We start from the raw sequence: 11415 nt of genomic DNA, 5'->3' as shown, positions 1-11415 counted from the left end.
CTTTCAGGAGCAGCACACACATCCAGTTACCTTCTCTTCCACTCTCCATCAAGTCGCCCATAACTCAGCATGTCACCTCAGACCTGTATTTTCTGCTGAGATCACTAATTCATTAATAAAGGCCTCATCTCCCACCTTGGAGAAACTCAGATTACACAGATATAACACCTATGAAAACCAGGCAGTATCAGCACTGTGAAATGTAAGTGAGAAAGGTACCATATTTGCTATTTGACTCATTGTGCAGTAATATCCAGTCATCCCCAGCATTGCTGTGACAGCAGAACATCTGATATAAGACATACTAACAGTCAGAGACAGTGGGTGTTTCTCCAAGCTTCAAAGAGCCCATGTGTTAACCTATGCCAGGCTTACGACTGTTCCTGACAGAGTCTGCAGGTGAGCATGGGAAGCTTTAGCTCTAAAATTAGGGTCCCTGTTATCTCAAAAATCTTAACAAGTAAAAAATATGTTGTATTTATGTGCCGTTACATCGGTCATGCTGCCACACACAAATCCAAGCAAGCAGACTAAAGTTAGATTCCCATATGTCTTGTTCAAGACAGAGCAGAGTCACTCTCCAGTGCAGATCACTGCATACGGACAAGGCTGGTGCAGCGCATATTTAGTGAGTAACACCCTACTCCTTACATTTCTTGAAATGTTCTAATGTGGGGAATATCATTTCACTGCTTAGTCTAGCATTGTAATTCCTGGTAAACAACTATAATTACTTCATTAAGGCTTATTTCCCAATCATTTATGACCCCTGTTCACAACTGCTCTGAATCAAATCATGCAATTAGAGATGTTGTTTGCGCTGTCATTAAAAAAAAAAACAAAAACAAAAACACCTTTTTGCACCACCTTTGCACTGGCAAAAAATGCCAAGAAAGCATGGAGAACCACAAATTTGAGTCCCTTAGAAGGGCAGTGTTTTATTCATTCAGACATCGGCAACCAATTTCTACCTTTTGGTTCCCCTGCCAGAAAAAGGTTAGATGCAAGTGCAGAGTGGAAGGCATCTGAAGGATGTGTGCTCCCTTCATGGTGAATGGAAGTACCTCAGGAGAGTTCCTCCCCCCACGAACCGATTAAGGCCATTATCAAAATACATTTCCTCCATAACTCCCCCAAAGATGAGTCTCCAGGTGCCATGTTGCAAAAGGGATCTTGGAGCCATCAAACTTATCTCCCTTCCTCACATCTGACAGATGCTGAGCCCAGCTCCATCATCACCGTCCGGTTCAATCTGTCCCCACTTATCCCAACTAACAGAAACCAGCAGGAGTCAGTTAACAAATCTGAGGACTTAGTGGTGGTCAAAGTCCTGCCTGAAATCTCGTTGCTTTGAACAAGGCCCTTTTGGACTGAAGACTCTGCAAAGCAAATGCAGAGATCCTTTCCAGTCACGGGAAAGAAAATTGAGACTGTATTTGAGAATGTAATTTCCACGCATTTCTATAATCCTGGCCTTCAGTGAAGGAAAACAGGTTTTTCTCGGGTTGCCTTAAATAAAAATGTATGGGGAAGTTCTGCCTAATATAAAATGATGTCATTTCAGATATTTACACTTTACTTAAAAATAGTTCTCAATATCAGGAGAGAAAGGAAGTGTCACCACTTCACAATAACAACTTCCTTTTATCTCTCTGTGTAATGTAGCATTTGTTAAGGTAGGAAAAGGAGTTTGCAAAGTCACGTATTTGACAGAACTTGTCACAACAGTTTTGAGCAAAGAGAGCTGACCTTTGAGTGTTACCAAAGAGTACATATATGCAATGCAACAGCTAAAGAGTGCTTGTACCCTGTGTACTTTGATAAGTCAGGGAAGAGTCAAGCAGAAAGGTGCTTAATGCCTTCTCCCTGATGCTATTTTGAATCATTTGATCACTTTGAAATTGTCTAAAGGTTTCCCTTTTCCTTCATTTTTAGTAGGCCATTAACTAAAGAAGAGGGAGAAGTAGGAAAGTTGGCTATTTCAAGCCATGCAAGCTGCTGTGAGAGTTGCTCTCCTGTACCACTATGCTCCTATAAGTGTACCCAAATGCCCAAACTACAAAAACTATTTGTTATAAAATTCATCAAACTGGTAAATTATCTGTTGCAACTCTGGCTGGTTTTTCCAGACATTCATTTCAAGCATGTTTCTTTGTTTCCTTGGAAACAGAAATGAAGAAACCAAGGGAACCCAGACTGCCATACTCTATCACTCTCTTTTTTGCCAGTGTACAAAATTCCTTCCCATTAAAAGTTATGCTATAAAATTTCTGTTACATGTGGCTTCTGAGTATCTGTTAAGTCTTCAGAACAGGCATTTTAAAGCCAAAAGATGTGGATATGAAATTTGAGAAAAAACATCTTCATACTCTGAAATATACTGAGCTTTAGAGAGAGCTCCCAGACAAACTGTGTGATCTTTAAAAGGTGCAGGGCATTTTATTAAATGACAGCCTGGCTTTCAGCCCTTCAGCCAGCATGCACACCTTGTGAGTAATCATTTCAGGCTGGAAATTCAACCTTCGGTATCCTCGTAAGGACACAGGCATTCTAATTTGCTTGCAAGGGACTTAAGTATCATTACTCATTATTATGAAGAGCTGCCACTGTCATTAGATAAATAATAGAAAACAATGCCAGGAGAGTTCAGCCAGGCCATTCCCTTCCCCTTCCATGCAGTGACCTTGCACAGACTCCAGTTTCCATGCTATCTTGTCTCCTGCAGAATTTCCTTCAACTTTCAACTTCATACCTTTTTGTTCAGGTCCCCATATTCAGCAGCCCAATACTTTGTCTCAGCACACCTTCTTTACCTTCTTTGTCTCTCCATCAACACATTTTCTCCCTTCTCCCCACATGCTCTTCCACATACCTCCCTTCAACCTATCACTCTAACCTCCCTCCAAGCCCCAGCCCCTTGTTCCCCACAAGTTTTCAGTGCCCTGCATTTCCTTACTTCTCACAGCCTCTTCTTGCTCTCCATCAGTGTTTCCCTTAATTCCACTTTCATGAAGTGTATACCCCAACATGTACTCCTAAATTCCTTCATCACTACACACCCCTTCAACATCAAATCCCTGTTAATTCACATTTTCTCTTTCATCTTACATTGCTCTTGCATCCTAGCAGCTTGTTCTAGCAAGGCTTTGATCCAGTTTAATATATTACTGAATTACTAGATAGATGAAATACTGAGATAATCATATCTCTCTTATAAGAAGATATTCTCTGTGTTCATAAAAAACAGCTGATTGTGTTTTATGGGCAGGATGGCAGAAAAAAAATGGATGATGCACACCTGCATAATTTCCTACTTCCATGAACAATGAAAATAACAATACCTGAAGTAAGATCATCCTAACATCAGCCTAAATCATTCTAACACACAAAATAGAGACAGACTCATGAATATCCAGCTATATCCTTCCCAAATCTTGTAAAACATTCTTGGTGTGAAAATCTCATAGTGGGGGGGCACTTGAGCTGACGTGCAGTTGCTGCTGGCCCTTTTCCAGTCCCTGTCTCACATATTGCAACTTGATAGCCAACTCCCTGTTTGTGCCTGGTTCTAGCATTTGCCAGATATAGGACATTGGATAAAATGGATTTCAGTCTCTTTCTAATAGCATCAAGTATTTCAAAGACAAATGTTCCCATAAAGCACTATGCTAGCATAGCCCCTACCTTCAGCACCCAAAAGACAGGTGGGCTGGAGTTGTATTCAACAGGGAGCCCCTGGTTATCAAAACCAATTTCTACAAACATCAGAAAAACAGATTTAGCCTAACCTGTGGCTTTAAGAGCAATCCTGGTTAAATGTTATTACAAATCTAGTTGCCCTGAGGACACAGGGGCTCACCGAATCCTTTCCAAGTCACAGTTTCCCCTCCGCTCCTCTTTTGTCCCCAAAGGGTAGTCATTTTCTCCCAGCATGCACAATCAGCAGTTACAATCAGTCCTCTGGTGGCTCAGCTGCATGGGTTTGTGTATTCCAGGGAACCAGCCAAGATTTAACTTGTTCCCCACACTGCTTGCTCTCAGGGATGAATTTTGTGTGTATAACCTTTAAATTCTTGGAAGCCAGTGGCTCTTGACCGTTGTACGTGTAGAGATTTAACTGGGGTTCTCACACAGACATACAACCCCACAAAATTTTGCAAGAAGCTTTCCAAGAGCCTAGTGTCAACCTAGGAAATACTGAAGATTGTAAAGATACTGTAGGTGCTACAGGTAATGACAACTCCTTTCCTGTATCCCCTTGGAATACCCTTCTGTTTCTGCTAATTATACCTTACCTTCATTAATTACTTTTTATAAAGGTCAATGTCTAAAATAAAGAAGCCGATTTTTTATCATAAAATAACCCCTAGGATACAGGTCCGAGGAAATGAGATGTTTCCAGACCAAAACAACTGACTTCCAATGAAGCCGGTTAATCGGGAAATGGAAACAACTGCAGCCCCACAGTTAGGGGAGTGCTGGTGCTCAGGGGTATCTGTCAGGCAGTTTTCCTACAGAACATCACAGATGAGATTTCAGGGTAGACTGAAGTACTGAGTCTGTGTAAATAGAGTCTTTTACCTCCTCACTCTGAATATATATTAACTTTGAGCATATAACCTCCACAGAAAACATACAATAGGGTTTTTTAACTGATCTGACATTGACCCAACTATTTAGGAACTTGCATCACAGAACAACGAGAGGCACTAGAAAACAGAAGTCCTATTACTCCATTCTCCCCAGTTGGTCTGTGCTGCATGGCAGTAACATGCAGCGCAGGTGGTGTATGGATGATGTATAGACAACTCTTCCATTAGCCTGACACCCCGATAGGCAAATCCTTGTCGGATAAAGAATTCTCATTCATAAGCACTCTCTGAGATCCAAGTGTTTTAATTTCAAAACTAATTGCTTTGAGTTATATTAATATATGTTTTATGTCATACAACAGTTCAGTTTCCACAGAGGTATCTAACTGTAACATAGCACATGGTTTATGATAGATGAAGAACTATAAATATCATGTCATATATGGCCTGGTGTTAGCCTGGAACCCCAAACGGTGTGGGGCTCATGTGATAACTTAGTTATTCTGTCCTGCTGTCTGTCAGCACGTGCTGACAACTTTTGAAGCCTTTGTCAGTTTGACAAGTCAAATGGAGAACTGGGGTCTAACTCTCAAAGGCACTATGTTCTTTGAAATTCCAGGAGAATCCAGAGAGAAGTAGAAGAGACACCCCAACTAGACATACCACTAATTAATGTCACCACTAATTTCACAGTTTTACTTGAGCCTGTTATTAATTTGGAAAGATTAATGATACATGCCTGCTGACCAGCATGTGTACAGCTCAGCACATGGATGCCCGCTTGATGCAGATGCACGAGGGAAAATCTAGAGGTGACTTTGGCAGGAGGGAGACTTGTTGGAAGGATACAGGAGGAGGAATGTCTATCCCTAGAAAGCCAGGCCTCACCTGCTATGGTAATCAAGGAATAATTTGTTTTTCATGAGAAAATTACACCAAGCCATTTTTTCAAGGCCCGTTTTCCTAAAACTGAGTAAAAGTTGGTATGTATCTTAGAATCACAGAATCATTAAGGTTGGAAAAGACCTCCAAGATCATCTGGTCCAACCATCCCCCTGCCACCAATGTCACCCACTAAACCACGTCCCTAAGCACCTTTCCTTGAACACCCCCAGGGACGGTGACTCCACCACCTCCCTGGGCAACCCGTCCCAGTGCCTGACTGCTCTTTCTGAGAAGAAATGTCTCCTCGTTTCCAACCTGAACCTCCCCTGGCACAACTTGAGGCCATTCCCTCTAGTCCCATCACTAGTTACCTGCAAGAGGCCGACCCCCAGCTCCCCACACCTTCCTTTCAGGCAGTTGTAGAGAGCAATGAGGTCTCCCCTGAGCCTCCTCTTCTCCAGACTAAACAACCCGTGTCCTCAGCCGCTCCTCATAGGATCTGTGTTCCAGTACCTCACCTCTGACAATGTTTTTATTTCCCAAGCCTAGACATTCACCGTTACACAACAACCCCCTCACAACTTGTATTCTTGTGGCCCTAGCCGTACCCCTTTGTACTGCTAAAAATGATATAAAACATGATTGGCTTGAAGTCTTTACTGACTGACTCCTTTCAGGCGTGCTGTCACCACGCACGTTATCCGACACTGCGGGCTGAAAACCCGCTCTTTTCGTAGTTCCCCCGCGGTTCTCGCACCGGACACCTCACGGAGCAGTGCCTTTCCCGGCAGGGCGAGCACGTCCCCTCCGCGCCGAGCACAGCGCGCTCCCTCCCCGCTGCCCCCGGGCGGCGGCGGCAGGACCCAGGTGAGAGCGGGGCGCGGCCGAGGGAGGCGGGCTGGGCCGGCTGCCGCTGCCGACAGCCACGGAGGGGCTGGGCGGAGGGAGGCCGGGCTCAGCTTGACAGGAGCGAGGGCGGGAGGCAAGGAAGGAGGCGCCGGTGGCTGCGCTCGCCGGGCGCGGGTGAGTGAACGAGGGAGGGAGGGAGGCGGGAGGGAGGCAGCGGGCGGCGGGTGCCCGCCCGTCCCCGCCGCCACTGGGCGGCTGAGGCGCGGTTCCCCTTTCTTCCCCTCACCCTCAGCACCCCGGGGAGCCTCCGGCGGGGTCCCCTCGCCTTCAGCAGCCGCCTCCTTTATTGTCTCCCCGGCCCCACAAGCAGACAAAAGGCGCTCGGCGCCGACGCCCCACCTGCAGGGGCCGGGGCCGCCCCGGGGGGGTTGGCTGCCCCTCATGCCACCGGGTTGGCGGGGGACGGACGGACAGACAGCGGCTCCGCGCCGGCAAAACTTATTTTTAGATGCGGCTGCCGCCCCGATGTGGGTAAAAATAGCGTGGGTCTTGTGTAGGGAGGGGGAGAGAAAGTGATTTGGGAGGCCTCGGTGGTGGATTTTTTTTTATATTTGGGGGGAGGGGGGTGTATTAGCGTAGTCGTTGTTAAATCTGGCACTTCTGGTGTAAGGTGTTGGTTCAGGTGTCCTGGGCTGTCTTTCTGAGTGACTGGCTTGTTTGCTTGTAAAAATAGTAACTCCACGTGTATAACCGTTTTATTTTTTAAAAGGACCAATATGTATATATATTAGAGGGAAAAAAATAAAGCAGTAGTATAGCCTAAGAACTATGGGTCAGATTATATCCACAGGTATGTGCCGGGTGCTTTTACTTTATCCTGAAAGCTTTAAGGTCACCCCTCTAAGGATGGGAGCGAAGGTGTCCTCGCTTTGTCCTCCTCCACAGCCGTGTCTTCAGAATGAGACGCAAGGTCTCAGCCGCACATATATATTTACATATATATATGCACACCTGATTTGTGTGTGCACATGGCAAGCCTTTTATAGGTTTACTTGAGGGGTTTTGAGCTGTAATTTTCTTCTGCACTGTCACTTCTGCTCAGAACATCGGCAACGTGTTAGTGATACAGGTAGGAGTGATAACAGGCAGTGTTGTTTATCGTCTTATAAATTAGCCTTTTGATTTTTTAGCTGCTGTATTTCAGCTGATTATAGCGATAAAACGGTTAGTTTTATTGAGCCCAATATTAGTACTAGTTTATACCACTTCTGTCACAAAGGAAAAATTGGAGTTTTATTTTAAAACCAGCGTAGATAACAGGAGACAGAGTGTAAAAGAAAACGTGTATATCCAAGAGAAAAATTAATTTTAAGAAAAAGGCTTGTATTTGTAGAGTCATGGAGTATTTTAGGTTGTAAACGATCTCTGGATGTCACCTGCTCAGAGCAGGTCCAGTTAGATCAAGATGCTCAGGCCTTGCCAAGCTGAGTTTTGAGCATCTCCTGGGCTGGAGATTTGGAGATTCCAGCACCTCTCTGGTTGTAGTGGTATTGGTGTTTAACCACCCTTGTGATGGTGTGTTTTTTTTCTTTATCTAGTGGCGATTTCCTGTGTTGCAGTTTGTTTCTTTCCTCCTGTCCGGTCACTCCGCACCTGGGCTGCATCTGTGTGGGTGATCGTAGCCGTGTGCATCTGTAGTCCCAGGAGCTAGTGGAAAACATTCCAGTGTTTTGGACCAATGCGCCGATAGCTTCGTGACATCATTCCGAGTATAATTGCTAGATTTCATATTCATAAACAGGAAATTTATTCTTTCCAAATGTTTTTTTTTTTTAACATTTCCTATTGACTTGAACGTGGTAAATAGCAGATTAGCCTATTAGTTCAATATTCATAAACACCTTAACATCAATTAAGACTATTTGTTGCTTTCTTTTATTTAATCAAATAAACATCTCAATTTATCCACCTCTGTTCATCTATTTGCCTTGTGTTTGTTAACCTGCATGTGAGACAGTTTGTTCCTACTTTTTGCTAGAGTCCTTTTACCATTAGCAGTGTCATAAAGTACAGTGGAATGACGAAGAGTCTACTCCTTTTAATGAAGGGAAAACTTTCAACTGTAATCTTGACATAGATTTTCCTTGAGAAGGGGTGTGCTTTGAACAATGGAGTACAACCTGTTATTACTAGGAAGTTGCCTTTGTACTAATACAGGCATTGTTTAATGCTCTAGAGAAGCCTTGGCTGATATTTATAGCACTGTTGATGCGGTAAATGATGTGGGCACCTTCTTTGGTTCAGTGGAAAAAAAAAGTGTTTTTAGGCTGTGCGGAATAAAAATCTCCATGTTCTCCGTCATGACACATGACTGCCAAAATTACTTGTTTCTTCATTTGCATAGATTCTTAGATGTTGCTGATAATATTTCAAGAGCAGTAGAATATATTTGTAATGTGATTCATGGTGTGTCACTTCTGGACATGTCTGGGTAAAATTTCAAAACATTAGTATCATGCTGCTTTAATAGCAAATACTTCTGAATAGCTCGTACTTTTCCATTAGAGACATATCAAATAATTTATTAGAAGCAGTTTGAATGACCGACTGCACTGAATTTGAGGATATTTGGATTGTTTGATAAATAATTTAACTTACTTTTCCAGATAGCATCTGCCATTTTGTAATGACTGGAACACCTGACAGTTAATGCTCATTGGCTTGCACTAATTACAGTGAGCTTCCACTTCAGGGAGAAATCACATCTGTGGGTGTATTTTTTTTTTTTGTCTTTTCAGTTTAGTCCTGCAATGCCTATGCAAGTATTAGATGTTCATGACATGCATAAATCTCCTCTGTAGGTTCACCAAGCTCTATATTATATATTTGAGATTTGAAAATTTGCCACCGGTGGTATTTTGGGGCTTTTAAAATAATATTTTCTGTTTCAAAAGTGAACTGCTTAGGTTGCTTTCTCTAGTCTGTATGAATCTCCTGTTAGCAGGTCACTGTGGTAAAATAAACCAACCCATGCCATGTTACATTCTGATCAAATAAAACTTTCGGGGAGGGTGTTAAGACTTGATTTGACAGTATTAGAGGACGATTTGCATCATAACTAAGTTGGTTTATCTTGGACTGTTTGTTCAAAATCTTGGAAGGGGAGCCTTCACATGTCTGCAAGCAGATGAGGACAGCAGTGATTCATATAACAATTTTCAGTCTGAATTTCGACAAGAACATAAAACTGGGAATGCACTTGTTAGACTCATGAATGTTCTGCTTACCATAATGTGTACAGAAAGCCTGTTGATCTCTTTAAAATGATTGTTATAGGAGAGGATTCCATAATGCAGCTCAGAGAGTTTCAGCTTTTGTGGCCCAGGACTGAGTACAAGCATGGCTGTGCTAAATTAAACCTGGGGTCAGTGACAATGACTAATAACAGATGCATCAGTGGGAATTATAAGAACAAATTTGCATCCCACATTCAAGGCGAATCTGATGCTTTTTAGTTTGGAGTTGGCTTAAAACCCAGCTAACGAAGTTTAATGGCCTCTTCAGATGATATGCATAATTATGATAATTTTGGACATCCTTGTTGCTGATGTAATTAGCCAGCCTGTATCTGTGGCTGCTTTAGGGGGCAGCAAGTTTATGCCAGGTGTTTGCTTGCTTATTTGTTTTTGATGCCAGACTGTTCACGAATTCAGGCCAAATTCACTGGAGTTCTTCCACTAAATTGAATGATTAGGGCTAAGGTAACATTTGGGGAAAAAGAGATGCTTCTGCCCACATCTTGCCACTTGGAAATATAGTGCTTCCGACACTAACCTGGGTGTGAAACTAACCGGCTTCAGATTCCCTTTCTGTTTGTGTTAGAGCAAGGTCTGGAAGAGAAGCTGCTTCTCAGAGTCCTGTTATCACCAGTTTTTCAGATATTCCCAGCTTCTCCTGTGGAATTGAAGGTGCTTTTGTAATTAGTATTTAACAAGTAGAGACTGTGCCTGTGCTTCCTAGTTAGGTCTTTTGTGTTGGGCATGGGAAACTTGTGAAGTTTGTGTTCCATCAGCAGTCCCAGGAAGCGTTCAAGTATTTTATGTACAAACAGCATCAACAAGCACATCTGTGATTCTAGGATTCTATCTAAACTGACTCTCTAGCCTGATACTTACTAGTATCTTACTCCTGAGCTACTAGAGATTCTCATTCAGGTAAGAAGGAAGAGTCGTGTTATCAGCTTAACAGCCAAAAAAGCATTGTTAAAATGCAAACTGTTTCTGAATATCACTCAGTTCCAGTATCACGCTGAATAGGGGAGGCTTATCTAACATTTATTCTTACAGTCCATTTCTGAATAATCTTAAATTCCAGATGTTGGTTGCTTCTGGTCAAATCACATTCTGTGCGATGTAACCGTGTGTTTATGAACATGGTACCAGTCAGTATTATTCAGTAAATGGTACCTGTGAACCTAAGCATAGATTTCTTACGGTATTGCTTAGGAATTTTTGCTGACTTTTCCAAACTTTACGGTCTTTGCACGCAGCCCTGTGCAGGGTTTTGAAAGGTTTACAGTTTGCTGGTGAAATTCTGCAGTACCATCGACAGGCTTCTGACAGGCTCCACGCTACCTTTGAGGACATGTACTTCTGAACTTTGATGGAAATTGCACAGTGTTGTTCCAAATAAGTGTTCCTGTGGCTTCTGCATGAGGTGGGCTGGATGATTTTGCATTTCTTTTTTTCCAGAAAGAAATCCATGGCTCATGGATGTGTTCCAAACTGGCCCTCAAATCACTGCCATGGTTCCCACGTGAGGGTCAGCCTCTTGTAGACTGGAAATCGGTGGGCTGCTGTGCTAATCCCAAGGCTTCTCCACCAGTTTAAGTGTTTGGCTGCTAATATTTGTATCAATTTGTCATTAAAACCTGTTTTCCACAGAACACGGTGTTTTCAACAGGACTGCACGTTCTGTTCCCTACCAGCCATGTCACTGCTGCAGGCATCCATGGCAGGAGGCTGCTGGACGTGTCAGTGTCAGTCTGGGGAAACAATGGGAATTTTTGGTGACTGTACAGTCAAAGGGG

The 11415-nt window shown here is 43.1% G+C and overlaps 1 protein-coding gene across 1 annotated transcript in view; it reads left to right on the top strand.

Moving 5' to 3' along the window:
• The first annotated feature begins 6413 nt into the window (after positions 1 to 6413).
• The window catches only part of FRY (FRY microtubule binding protein), a 238728-nt gene continuing 233726 nt past the window's right edge, over positions 6414 to 11415 (top strand). The window contains exon 1 of the mRNA XM_080577411.1: positions 6414 to 6500. The gene's annotated coding sequence lies outside the window, so the exon portion shown is untranslated. The remainder of the gene's footprint in view (positions 6501 to 11415) is intronic.

This window comes from Anser brachyrhynchus, assembly GCF_964034855.1.
Source record: "Anser brachyrhynchus genome assembly, chromosome: 1".
Classification (NCBI taxonomy): domain Eukaryota; kingdom Metazoa; phylum Chordata; class Aves; order Anseriformes; family Anatidae; genus Anser; species Anser brachyrhynchus.
This window is presented reverse-complemented; position numbering and strand designations above follow the sequence as displayed.